Raw genomic sequence first — 14,251 nt, 5'->3', positions numbered from 1 at the left:
GAATTTGCATTGGTGAGACATTGCACTAAGCCCAGCTCCAGAATCCATCTCAGATGGATCTGGATCTCAGTGTGTGTCTAAGGCAAAGCTTGACCTTTCCTATCCTTACGCAGCTCTGTTCACTCTTGATATCCATGTGGCTTCTAGGTCTTAGGCTCACGTTTTCATTCAAATAAGGTCATATTAGGAAAGAGGAATTAAATCAGAAATGAATTAAATCAGAATATGGGCACTGTAGCTAATACTGATTTAATAGAATTTCACCTCTAGAAAAATGTGTACCTTATGCTTTCCTTAACTGATTACAGCAGGACATTAAAAGTAGGTGTTTATACAGAAACTTGCAGGCTGGAAAAAGTGAATAATTTCACAATAGAGTGAAAATATGTGTAAAATATTAAAGATGTTGGGTGCTGCGTTTGGGAGAATACATCTTTGTAAGGTTGCCGTGATTTCACTAGCTTCCAGGGTAAATAAAGTTCTCATTTAGAAACATTGGAGATGGACCATAGAATGAGCTGAATGACTGAGTGAATAGTGGCCTCTGTTTGCCTGCAGTACAGTTATCAGCTGAAAACAGCTTTGATTGAATTGGAGTGGTAACTCAGTTGATCTGGCAACTCTCATCTTTCTGCTCTATGACAAGTGTGTCTGTCCCAAGACTCCAGTTGTAGATTATGCCACTTCTAGGCTATCCAAAAGAGCCTAATTAGGAAACCTTGTGATGGTACAAAAGTGGAAAGCATGGTAGGTGGTTTGTCCAGTTTTACTGGTAATAATACTTCTCATGGCAACTCAACACCACAGGGGCATTCATCACTAATTCAAGAACCATTAAGTTCCTACTATGTGTCTGGTACCATATTAGCAACTGGAATGGTTTTATGAATGTGAAACAGTTACTGCCATAAAAACTTGCAATCAGGGAGACAGTCAGGAAAGATATAACATGAGCTACATCAGCCCAGAATGTATAGAAAGGGTGCCACTCCCGGATGACTTTGGGATGGGCCTGGAGCTTTTGGTGGCATAGGCAGGAAATCACTGCTTGTGACCCAGGACTGGGAAGAGTTTGGGAATAGGTGCTACTATTTATCTAAGTCCTCTTATTTGTCCTGAGTCTAGAGATAAAATTGCTTATGATAGAGTTAAAAGAATGCCAGACACAAAGGTCAGAGAATTTTAGGTTTGGTAATCACCAGTCACCATGCTGCCTCTGCCATCCCTAACATTCAATACCCAGGGTCTTAGCTGCTTAATCAGTAAAATGATAATATAGTACATCCCCAAAGTGGGAGCACTAGACTACCTGATCTCTTTGATTTTCTTTGAATTCTCAAGTTTATGACTGTATGAGTTCTGCTTTTCACAAAGGCTGCTTTTTACAAAATTGTGTTATTTGCTAGAGTACACAGTACCTGCCCCTGGACATTTGAATAACTAACTGATCTGTAGGTTCTGGTCCTAGATGTTGCTGAATTCACTAGGATCAAGTTTTAAAATATTTTACAGCATTAGGAGAAAGATTATCTTACAAATATCTGGCTATTATCTAGTCATCTGAAGTTATTGATGAATTAACGTTGATTTGTTCTATTGTTATCCTTAAAGAACATTTAAAATGTGTTTTGTAAATGAGAAATGTTATTTTTTCAAAATTCTTTGGTTTGTTTCCTAAAAGTGTTGGTGGGTCAATGAGTATCTATTGATTGTCGGCTCTAGATGGACACATAACTGGGCTTCATTGTAGGGAAGCAGAGAAGTAGGAAGCAGTCTTTCTATGTTTTTAAAGATTTATTTTTGCAGACAAGAACTGGGGTGTAGATCAGAGATGCGGGGTATGAGAGGATTCACTAGATGTCTCTACAGCAGGATGTCTCTACAGAGTGGGGAGCAGAACAGGCAAATCTACTGAAATATACTGCTAAGGGAAGCAGGGGGTAAGACCCACATCCACCATGTGGGTCAGCTCTCTGGCTGGGAATGGAACTCATGCACTCTGAATGATAGTGCTGAGACTTAACACCTACACCACCAGGGAGGCCCCTCATTTTTCTATTTTTTAAGAAACTTTCCATTTTTTTGAAATGAAGCATGCATCTGAAAGTAATTCTAGAATGACTTGGAAATACATTCTTTAATATTCTTTAAATTGAAGGTGCACATTCTAATTGTTGGCAAAGTAAAGGAAAGAATAGAGGAGGGAATATTATGTGAGTTTGAAGTTTTGATGGAGCTGATAAAATGCTTTCCCAAAGCAGCCTCTAACATTAAAATTCCTTTAAAATTCTTGAAACCAGAGAAAACAAGTTGCTGCCTGAGGACAGGCCATGAACTAATCCCTAAAATTGAGAACTCAGGGAAAATAAGTGCAAGAGAGGAGAGGTGAGGGAACTTCCCCTGGCAAAGCCTGATGTGAACTAGGTATTTTAAATGCATTGCTGCGATAATTCCTCATGATCTCTTTCCCTATCACTCATCTGGAGAGAAGTGCAGGAAGGCAAGGTGAAAATTCTTTCCAGTCAATAATGGCAGGGGATGGACTTGTCCCTAATTCTATTTGGATTAAAAAAAAAATCTCATTGTTGAGTGATGACAAGTGACAAAGAGAGAATTGAATGCATATGACCACTTTATCTTCATATAGTCAACTAAACTCAATGATAAGATATTAACTGAGATCACCATCTATTCCAACTAGAAGCAAAAGAAATTTAGACACACTGCTCAGGCAATAGATTCCAAGCCAGGGAGACAACCTGTCTATGTTTCTTATTCCCCTAGTAGTTTTTATAAAGTTCTTTGGCTGAAGGGAAGCTTCAGAGCAACTTGAAAGCTATATAAAATGAATGCGTAATGGTGTTGGCAGTGTTCTGAAAGTAGCTACCAAGAATGCATACTACAGGGAGGAATGAAGAACTGATTTCTGGCTGAGATCCATTTTGAATGGAAAAGCTTTGAATGGATGAGTTCTCCATCAACAAGTTGATGCTTTCCATTTAATTGTCACTGTTCACTATTTTATTTGTACATCTTATTGCATGTATGTACATGACTCCATTGGGAGGCAGTGGAAACTTATGTTTATGAACTATGTGTTCTTGTCTCTTAAAGAGTGCAAAACTCTGACTAAAAAACTATTTGAGTAAACACTGCACGCATGCTCTTCTCTTGCCTGGTGATTATCATTTGTGATGTTTAATATGTATCTTTCTCTATTAGAATTTGAAAAGTTAGTGTTCTCTTTTCTGTCTTTCTAATTAAGAATTACATGAGCGAATCACTGTTCTACTTTAGAATGAAAATATAAGAGCCAAACATTATATGCTTATCAGGCGCCTTTTACAGCTTTTATAAGGCAGTGAGTCACTAAGCCATTCTTGAGTAGTCTTGTCAGATCAAGAGGCCATGTTCTTCGGGCCATGCTCTCCCACTCAGATTTTCCTTCTCCTGATTTCTAAGGGTGTCTGTAGCAGTTGTTCCTGCCTGTGGGCCATGAACTCCTACAAGTGGGAGGGCAATGCAGAGTTATTGGGTAGGGTGTGGAAATTCACCTCAACTCTGAGTAGTCATGCATATACAACCCTGGTTCAAAAGGAACGTAGAACATAGCAGATATATGTATAATATTTATTTGTGTGTGTATGTATACACATATTATAATAAATTCATATCTTACAATGATCTTTTAAAATGTTACTGAGCTCATGGTAGTATTTAACTATAATCTATTTTGTGAATCAGTTAATGGTAAAATGCAAATACCATGTGAAAAGTTACAAAACTTTTTGAGGTTAAAAAAGAAAGCTTTATAGTCCCCCAAATCCAAATTTATATCTATTTTAAACCTCAATTCAAATCAATTTTAAATATTTTCACCATTCACCAGTATGGAGTATGAAATTATCAATCTTGATTCTCTTATTTTCCTTCACCATACAAAGCAAAGAAATTTAAAGTCTGAAAAAGACTTTAGTTTTCCTTCGATATTTATTTATTTCTTTTTTTTTCTTTATTGATTAGAACTGGTTTGTTGATGTACTTTTTTATTCTTTGTTACAAAGAAAATTAATCCTTCTATTTCATTATTTACTATGTTTGGTGATTATTTTTAGATAGAGCTTCTTCTAATCCACCTTGAATAAGCAAAAATCAGGAGTAGATTTTGAATTTTCAAATATCTTTTTTTAGCTTCTATGTAGATATATGTGAATTTCTTTACTTGATATAATGCTGTAGTAGGTTAAGTTATAACAAACTAGTTTATGACTCTTTTTTTTCAAACCATAGGTTTTATTATTTGCTATTCTTATCAAGTTCTACCATCAGGTTTATGCAAGTTGCACAAAATTAATTGGGAAGGCTTTCATTTTTTTCTGTGTCCTAGAAACTGCTTATGCAGAGAATGAACTGTAGCACAGTCCTTGAGACCATGGGCTTTGGGGTTATGCATAGACCTTAGTTCAGATTTTGTGGCATTCACTTGCACTTTTATAACCTTGGGCAAGTTACTTGACTTGGCTAAGCATCAATTTCATTCCCTGTGAAATGTGAACACAAGCCCTTAAGTTGTACTTATCATAGGAAGGTTTTCTGAGATTAAGTGAGATTATATAGACAAAGTCTTTAACACAGCCTTTGGTTCAGTGTAAGCATTAGATCAATGTTGCTGTTGCTCTGCTAATGATAATGAAGATGGTGATGATGATACCATTATTATTACTTAGAAATTATCTTTTCCTTAAACTTAATTGTCTGTAGCAATGAAAGAACTTTCTAACTAGGAAATTTTGGACAGTTTTCCTCAGAGGTTTTCTTTAATTTGTCTAGTTTTTCTGTTTTTATTCAGTTAATTCTAATACTTTTTTATGAGAGAAATTTTTCTCTAGACTATTGAGATCTTCAAATTTATTAGGCCAGTTATGTTATGTTTTCTGAGGTAAAACTGTCCAGATGTGTGTGTGTATAGATATTTTAAAGTTATCTTTTGTTTCAATCTGTATTAATCTGACATTTTGTGTTTGTATTTCTACCTTTTTAAATATAAGAATTTAGTCATTTATTGTTCTTAATTATTTGTTTGATGAAATCACAGATTTTGGTTTACCTTTAAGTACAGTTTTGACTGCATCTCACACATTTTTATTTTAGTATTCGCACTATCATTTTAATTTATTCTGTAATTTTAGTTTTGATATTCTCTTTAGTATGAGAACTCTTTTGGAGAATAATTGAAACCTCCATTATTTGTTTTGTTTTGTTTGCTACTACTTCTTAATTTAGTTCCAATTTTCTTGTAGATTTTAGATAATGATGCCTAGCTTTTCATTTGTAAGTTGTGATTTTTATTTTGATTTAATAAACAATCCACTTTAGTAAATGTGCCATTAAAGAGGGAAAAGTATATTTTTTAAATAACTGTTTTTTTTAGAATATACAGAGTTGCATCTATATATAGTCACACCCACACCCATACCCACACACATCCCAATGCATATAACCAATCATTTTTACTTAGATCCCATTACAATTTGTTTTGGTCACTTGTTGCTTCCAGTACAAAAAGATGTGTGATAAAAACTGGGTCATTTACCTTTTATTGTTTTTTTCTGTTTATCTTTATGTTTCCAATATTTTCCTTTATATGTGTTGATATTAAGTTATCTGAAGCTGAATATCAGTGACTATCATATCTTTTTAATAATACTATTAGTGATACAAATTTTAAAAGTGGCCAAATTTTTTTGAGTATGTACTGTGTTGCAGGTACTCAGTTAGATATTTTAGTTGAATTTTCTTTTTTTTTTGCATCTATAAAAATTAATTTATTACTTTCAATAAAGATTCTCGTGGACTGTATTCTTCATTAGCGGACACACAGATAAAGGAATTCTTTTGTTTTACATAATGCTTCTTGCCTTTGTCAATACTTTTCATATTAATGTTGTAACTTTCTTTCCTTTTGCTTGTATTTGCCATATGTGTCCATCTTACAGCATTTATACTTTTTGTCATTTAGTATGGTGTTGTTATAGAGAAGATATCCTGCAAACATTGTTTGTGGGATGAACATTCCTATCGGAATGATACTGTTTAATGTGTACCTCTTCTAGGTGGCATGTAATTAGATTTTGTTTATGATCGAGTGTGTGAGATGATTATTAGGGGAGTTTAACCCACTTACATTTATTGTGTTAATGATATGTTTGTTTTACTTCTGACATTTAGTGTTTTGCATTTTTTAATGTTTCCTTTAATTTTCTTTTACCTTTACTATTGCCATGTGTACTTTGAGCTCTTTAATTAAATATACATACAAATTTGTTTGGAAAGTGTACATCTTGTTTTTACTCTACTTTTGATTGGCATCTGACTTGTCATACAACTGAGTGCACTCACACTCTTGGCATGATAATTGGAGTTTCTGTTGCAGCTGCTATTTTTCAAGGCTTTACTTTTACATGCCAGTATTCAGTAAATTATGTTCATGATATAAATTTCTTATTTTGTTTATGATCTCAGTTGAAATAATTCATTCTTTTGAGAAGGAAGCATATTTGTTATATTGTGTAGTCTACTTTTCATTTATTAGTCTTGTCCTAAACATTTAGTAAATTTTAAGTGATAGGTAGTGATTATCTGTTACATGCGCTGTGTTGAACTATGTGAAACTAGAGGGAAAAAAAGAGGAATTCAAAATAATATATTTTCCTTGTTGTTAAGTTGCTTAAAGTAAAATTGGCAGGGGGACTAGATGTACATTTATAAAGAAGTCAAATAACTCAAAAGTAAAAATATAAGTGATGTCATTGGCACTGTATATAAATAGATGTCAAACAAGAAACATATGAAAAATGTGCTATAAATTCAGAGGTCAGAAATATTGGCTAAGGTTAAAACATTCATATAAATCTTCCCAAGGCAAGCAAATGATCACAGACACATCAGAGATTGCATAGGGTTGGCAATGTTTATTAGGGTAAATGATTGATTCCACAAATATGTGTTAAGCACTGAGTATCTAGTGTATCATATAGAGAACATTTAACCAAGGTATAGAATCTTGTCAGAGAGAGTTTCAAGGCAAAAATGTAAAGACTTACAAGCGTGAGAGTATATGGTACTTTTAAGAACTGCAATTGTGGTTGGCACATAGAATGTTAAATGGGTGAATTGGGTAAAAGGGATGGAAAGAGAAAGGATGATCCAGGTCAGGAGGGCTTCAAGTAGCATATAACACATTTTGGATTCTATCTACAAAGTTTTGGGAGCCTGAAATTATATTTTTTAAGATTTATTTATGCATGTAAGAACTGGGGTACAGGCCAGAAGTGTGGGGGGTGAGGGGATTCACCAGAGACAGAGTGGGGAGCAGAACAGGCAGGCCAACTGAAATACACTCTTGAGGGGAGCAGCAGGCTAGGCAGGAGAGGTTTGTTGCGCCATGTGGGTTGCCCCCTGGCCGGCCAGGGATCGAACTGCTGTGGCTACGGATAGCTTCATAGTGCTGTGCTTAACCCCTTGTGCCACCAGGGAGGCCCCAGCCTGAAATTAGTTTGAATAGGATAATGGAGATGTTTGAAAGGTGGATTGAAGGAGGGGAGATTGATTGGGAGATTATTAAATTTTTCAGGTGAAAGATATTAAGAATTAAAAGAGGAAGTATCAGTGGGGATATTTTTGAGAATGAATAAAACAGAAGATATAGACCAGATGTAAAACGAATGAGAATGAAAGTTGGTTCTTGGGATCTTGACTTGGGGAAGGTTGGAGTCTGTTTATCACTATCGGAAACACAGGAAGGAAAGAAAATTTACAGATGTGGCCAAAGTTTCGGGATGGGTTGAAATAGTTTCAGATATTGAATATATATATATATATATATATATATATACACACACACACACACACACACACGTGTGTGTGTATATATATATATAACATCTACATATATGTGGCTCACAGGTTCTTCTTCATGACATTTTTCTACTGAGTATGAAATAACAGGACTTGTATTTCCTAAGTATTTTCATGTGTGTAGAACATTGGCTAAGTTACCAGGTCATTAAATATGAATAAATGTGCAGATTTGATGAAACAAACTTTTATTTAGCTATCAGTCCCATAAATGGCCAGACAATTAACAATGATAAAGTTTGTTTCAGTGAGAAAGCCTCCAAAGAAAGGGAGATTTGGACGCCTTTCAACAAAATAAATTCCTTTCTTCTCAGATGACATGAAAACTGATGTCATTTCTCATTCCACAAAGACAAAAAAAAAAAAAAAAACACAAAGATGAAACTTGCTATGGTTTGCAGTATTCCAATGATGACATTCTTCCTCAAAGTAATCTAAAAAAAGACATTGTGAACAAACTTGTACTTCCCCTGCCAGAAATACATGCCTGACCATAATGCAAGCCTTTCATATTTAGCCATTTAGATAATGGTTTCTACATGAACTTTCATAACATTTATTTACTGCCATAAATGAATGAACCAACCTCTGTTGGAAGTCAGGAATCCAGTTCCCCAGCAGTTAGATTTCTCACTACATTATCTCAACTTTATAAAAATTGCTCTGAAAGAAGCATTTCCTGTCAGTATTTCAGGGGCAGCGGGAAATGTCGTGGGTATCTCCGTTTTGGATTTTTACCGTTCTGCTGATCTGTAAAACACACAAACCTACTCTATAAAGACCATGCTTTAGTTATAAATATTTCAACTGCTCAGTCCCCCTTTTTAGGGTATATCAACCATGTATTCTTTCTCCTTCCCAATGGCTGGCTGATTCACACTCTTTTTTTTTTTTTTTTAAGTTTTATTTATTTATTTATACAAGTACTAGGTACAGTCAGAAGCGCGGGAGGGTGAGAGAATTCACCAGAGCCAGAGCAGAGAGCAGAACAGGCAGAAGGACCAAAGTACACTGCTGAGGAGAGCAGCGGGCGAGACAGGAGAGGTCTGCGTGCCATGCGGGACCCTTGCTGGCGGCTGGGGATCGAACCGGTGCTACAGTGGCTTCGGGCAGCTTCGCAGCCCAGCGCTCAACAGCTGCGCCACCAGGGGAGGCCCTGATTCACACTCTTATGAATTTTTACAGAAGAAAAAACAGGCAGAGACTGCCTAATTTTGAAGACAAGGCTTTCTGTATTTTTATCTGGGTTAAATGGCAAAGTATGACTTGAGGACTGATGTGCTGGGGAGGGTTTTACCAGGGTGGATGTGTTTGTCATGAAATTGAGAAAGACATCTTGCTGTAATAGGTTTTCCACTTAAACATGGAGAGATAGTCAGATTGCTTTCCAAGAGTTTGAACTCAAGGTGGCTCTGCTAAGCAGACATCTGACTGGCTGAAGCCCTGCCACTGCCCGCTCTGGTCCTTATGCGCAAAGGTGCGGGATTCCCTAGGTTGAACTGGTTAAACTGGACAAACCACAGCCTCCCAGAGCAGACTCTTGGGCCATGACCTGAGGGCTGCCTCCTGCCCCAACAGGAAGCTGTGCCCACGTGCTTGCCTTCATCATCTCCCATTCTACTAGTGCCAGGCACAGCCAGGCAGTAGCAGGAGATGGCAGTGGGCAAGGCAGTTAGTGCCTGACTGCTCTGCTCCAGAAATCCCATTCCAGAGTCTTTCCAGCTCTTACTTGCCTCTGCAATGGGCTAGGATTATATACCAAATTTCAGGAACCTCACATTTGGTGGCCAGAAAATGCAGAACCAGATGCAGCTGTGGAGGAAACCACTAGATGGTTGAGAAAGGTAAAAATAATATATCTCTTAAAATTAGAACTCTATATATTCTCATAAAGTAATCTCATTGCTTGAAGGGGGGGGGTGGGTAAGGGAGGTGAAGAGCTTCCTAAGACAGTACAAAGAAATAAAAAATTGGAACTTTTTCTATGAGAAAGCAGAGAAATAGCTTATTACTAAGATTTGCTGATTTTATAGCTAAAAATAAATCTCTGATGTCCATGTGAACAGAGACTTTTAATTGTGAAAGATCCCCAAATACTAGAGAACCCATGAAAAGCTTCTCTTTGATGCTACAATTTTAACCATCATCTTTATCTAACTCTACTAGATATATTTGCAGAACAGGAGAAATTGAACAAAATCCTCGTTTTCATAAAGGGCATAGGGTTGTGGGATGATTTCCATAACGGTAATAAATGTAATGATATATGTGTGGCATAGATTCTTAGGAAGCAATTTAACTGTCTTAACATCCCTAGGATTTGTCATTGTTTATACTTGTTGAGGGTTATGCTTTGGCTTTGGTCATTTAAGCACACACAAATTCTCTAGGAGATTTTCATTAAGTTCCTTTTATCCATTCACGGGGCATATGCTTCTAGACAGAGCTACCCTATGAGACCAGAAATTTATGTGATGAATGTCAGTGCAATTCCAGCCTAAAGTTTGACAGTTGCATAGTTAATCTAGAAAGCAGTTAATTGGCAAGTGAGGTGACATTATGTATAGATGTTGTGTACTTGGAGATGTTGCATACTTAAAGACAGAAAAATGAATTATTTGTTGTGTAGAAGTTTGTTCTGTTAATTAAGAGGAAACTATTATATGTTTTACCTCTTTAGACCTGTGAAATGCTGTTTTATTTATAAGCATCGCAGTGGTACAGAATGACTTAAGAGAATTTCTGCCTTTTAAATTGTACATCTATAAGTAATCCTACATCTCCCCAAGCTGAGAAAAAATCTTCCTAAACCCTTGTGAATTTCTTCTTTACAAGTGATGTGTTGACTTTGCTTCCCTCCCTCATACCCATTCATTTAAAACATTAATTATGAAATACTTCAGGTAAGAATGTGTACGGAAGAACACAAAAAAGACCCATGTATTACCACTCAACAGATAAACAATACCTATTAAAAAGATACCCTTGTGTACCGATCTCCAGCTTCATCTCACTTCTTCCAAATATGTAATGATGTAACCACTTTCTTAAATTCCGTGTTTATCATACTCACATCATTCTTTATAGTAGTACTAAATATGCATGCATGAGTAATCATTGTCATGTTGATTTCCATATTTTTAAGTTTATATAAATTGGATGTGTTTTTCTTTAACACATTGGATGTGTTTTTCTTTAGCACAAAATATCAAGATTGACATCTTGATATTTTCATTCACTATTGCGTTGGTGAGATTCGTCCTCGATGATGGTGTTTCATTGTATGAAATTCCACTTTATTCATACACTTTCCTGTTGGTGAACATTTAGTTTGTTTCCAACTTTTGTGTCAGGAGGTCAGGACAGATATTTGCATTAGTTCTTGGTAGGAACAGAGACTCTTTTGCGGGAAATTGGTTGGTGGAGGTCTCTTGGTGTTCTTGCCATAGGTTTGCTTAACTTCCAGTAAATTGGCTTTCTCTGTGGGACTGGTCTCTTGCAGAGCTGTTCCACCAGTGTCATATTTTCACTATGGTGCTCTCCACTTTTGTGAGTTGTACAGAAGAGTCTTGTAAGACTTTAGGACAATCAGAACACTTTGCTGTTCTTATGGTAAAGTTTAAGCTCTTTGCTTTTGTTGGGAAAATAGGCTAATTAACATCTGGAGTTTTGGGGGGGCCAGGGGAAGTACATGAGAGGAAGTCCCTAATCCAGTTAGCTTTTTAATAGGCAATTTAGAGAGTTTATTTATTCTACAAGCTTATTTTTTCTCGTTTTCAGTAGTGCTGCTATGATCCTATCTCGTTATACACATGTGAAGAGCATTTAAGGGTATATGCCTAGGGGTGGAATTACTGAAATACAGGGATTGTGCCTTGTCAAATTTATTGGAGGTTGCCACAAGACTTCCCATTGCTCCACATCCAGTGTAACAAATAGATATTGGCCAAATATGTTAAAATTTGTAACTCTGATAGGTGATTGGAAGTAGTACCACCAAGAGGTATTTTGAATATGATTCAGACTGAACAGGTTATTTTATATGTTAGTCATTTATTTTCCATTTTTATGAATTGCTTTTTCCAGTCTTTTTGCCACATTTTTTTCTTGTGAATTGCCTCTTTCTTGTGGATTTCTATACCCTGTGCCCTTACTCTGTATAGAGCTGGCTGTTGCAATAATTCTACTCTGTGTCTGTTTTGTTTTTTTATATATTTTTATTTTAAATGTTTTGAATATAATCTTATTTATTTTTATTATATGTATGTATATATATGTGTGTATGTGTGTGTGTATGGGTATATATATGTTTTAAGTATCATAGTTTATTTTTTCACAGTATAGGATTTCTCCCCTAAAGTGTGGTCATCATAGAGTTCCCACCAAAGCACCCATAATTTTCCTTTGTGTATATATATATATATTTTTTTTTTTGTGGGACCCTTGCCGGCGGCCGGGGAACGAACCGGCGCTGCAGAGGCTGCAGGCAGCCTCGCAGCCCAGCACTCAACCGCTGCGCCACCAGGGGAGGCCCTCCTTTATATATTTTTAAAGAAAAAAAATTTAATAATCTTTTATTAACAAAAGTTTAACATGTGGATATAATGGTATCTGTAACTATTAAGTCTAGTTTCTAAGTTGTTTTATTTTCCTTTATTTTTGAAAGACTATTTCTATTCTCTCACTAGTAACCCTTAAAGTTCTATATGTATAATTATTGCAATAACTATCTTTTCCCCAGAGAAAAATGTTTTCATAAACTCTTACTGTTCTTCACAATGTTCTAGTTCTGTTGTGTTCTTAATACCATCATTGATTTTTTTTTTTAACTGCCAAGACTTGATTAGATCTACCTATATAAACAATTCCTTTACTCACAATTTGATTCAGAGTTTCTCTATTTTATTAGTGAGTTGATTCATTGTAAATGCTAAAATTTTCATTTATTAGAAAATGTGTTTCTTCAGCTTTAAGAGTGGAAATTTAGCTAGTTGTAATATTGTAGGTTGAAGTTATTTTCTTTTTTTAAAAATATTTATTTATACATAAAAGAACTGGAGTACAGGCCAGAGGTACAGAGGGGTGTGTGTATGAGAGGACTCACCAGAGACAGAATGGGGAACAAAACAGGGAAATCCACTGAAATGCACTGCTGAGGGGAGTAGCGGGTGAGACAGGAGAGGTCCTGGCTGGGGATCGCACTCGTGCTGAGTGCACAGCTTCATAGTGCTGAGACTTACCAGGGAGGCCCCTAAAGCTATTTTATCTTGGCTTTCGAGTGTTCTGGTATTATTTTAATTTTTTTGTAGGTGTTATTCTGGGGTGTGTGTGTTTGTGTGTGTGTGTGTGTGTGTGTGTGTGTGTGAAGGTGATTCGCTTTTTGGCTGCTCTATGGTCGTCAGTTTGTCTCTGGTAATCTTTAGTGTTACACTTAGATGTGAATTAAAAAATGCCATTTTGGGGTAACTTTTTATACTTCCTTAATCTGAGACTTCATCATATACATAAAGGATATTTTTTGGCCATTATATATTTTTGAACATTATCTTCTGGGATTTCAAATAGTGTATGTTATATCTCATTTTATTTACCATTTCTCTTAAAATTCTTTTGTATAGTTTCCATCTCATTGACTATGTGCTAATTCTATACACTTAAAAATGTATCTTGTTGATTTTGATTTTTACTTTATTATAATTAGTCATTTTCCTGGTCTCTTGTTTAAGTTTTCTAAATTCCTGCTTTGCGTGAGACCATCCAGTATTTTTCTTTTTCTTTCTGGCTTATTTTGCTAAGCATGATCCCTTCCAGCTCCATCCATGTTGCTGAAAATGGCATGAGTTTATCTTTTTTTGATTATTGAGCAATATTCCATTGTGTATATGTGCCGCATCTTCTTGATCCAGTCATCTATTTTTGGGCATTTGGGTTGTTTCCATTGCTTAGCTATTGTAATAGTGCTGCTATATACATAGGGGTGCAGGTGCCCTTTTGAATTAAACCAGAGAGACACTACGGGAGGCAGGGAGGAGGGATTAGGGTCAAAATAAGGAGGGATGGGAATTGTATGGGGAATATAACCAGATGAAAATGCATACATACATTGTGCAAAAATGAAAAAATATGTAAAAAATAAATAAAATTAAATTAAAAAAATGAATCTTGCTGTTCATTCTCCCCCTTCCATATTCTGTCCAATTAGCTTGTTAAAATACTCAGAAATTTTGATTTCAGTAATTTTTTTTCATTGACCATATTTTAACATTTCTAAGTCTGATTTGATTCTCTTTCAAGATTTCTTATTTGTGTTTTGTTATCTTTTGCAAACTTTAAT

General features: G+C 35.7%; 1 protein-coding gene across 22 annotated transcripts in view; it reads left to right on the top strand.

The window, feature by feature from the left end:
- NCKAP5 (NCK associated protein 5) overlaps window positions 1–14,251 on the top strand; it is a 1,249,968-nt gene that overhangs the window by 342,825 nt on the left and 892,892 nt on the right. The gene's annotated exons all lie outside the window — the stretch shown is intronic.

This window comes from Talpa occidentalis, unplaced genomic scaffold (assembly GCF_014898055.3).
Source record: "Talpa occidentalis isolate TD23 unplaced genomic scaffold, MPIMG_talOcc4v2.1 talOcc4.3, whole genome shotgun sequence".
In the NCBI taxonomy this organism is placed as follows: Eukaryota; Metazoa; Chordata; class Mammalia; order Eulipotyphla; family Talpidae; genus Talpa; species Talpa occidentalis.
The sequence above is the reverse complement of the archived record's forward strand: the minus strand, read 5'-3'. Positions and strand labels throughout refer to the sequence as shown.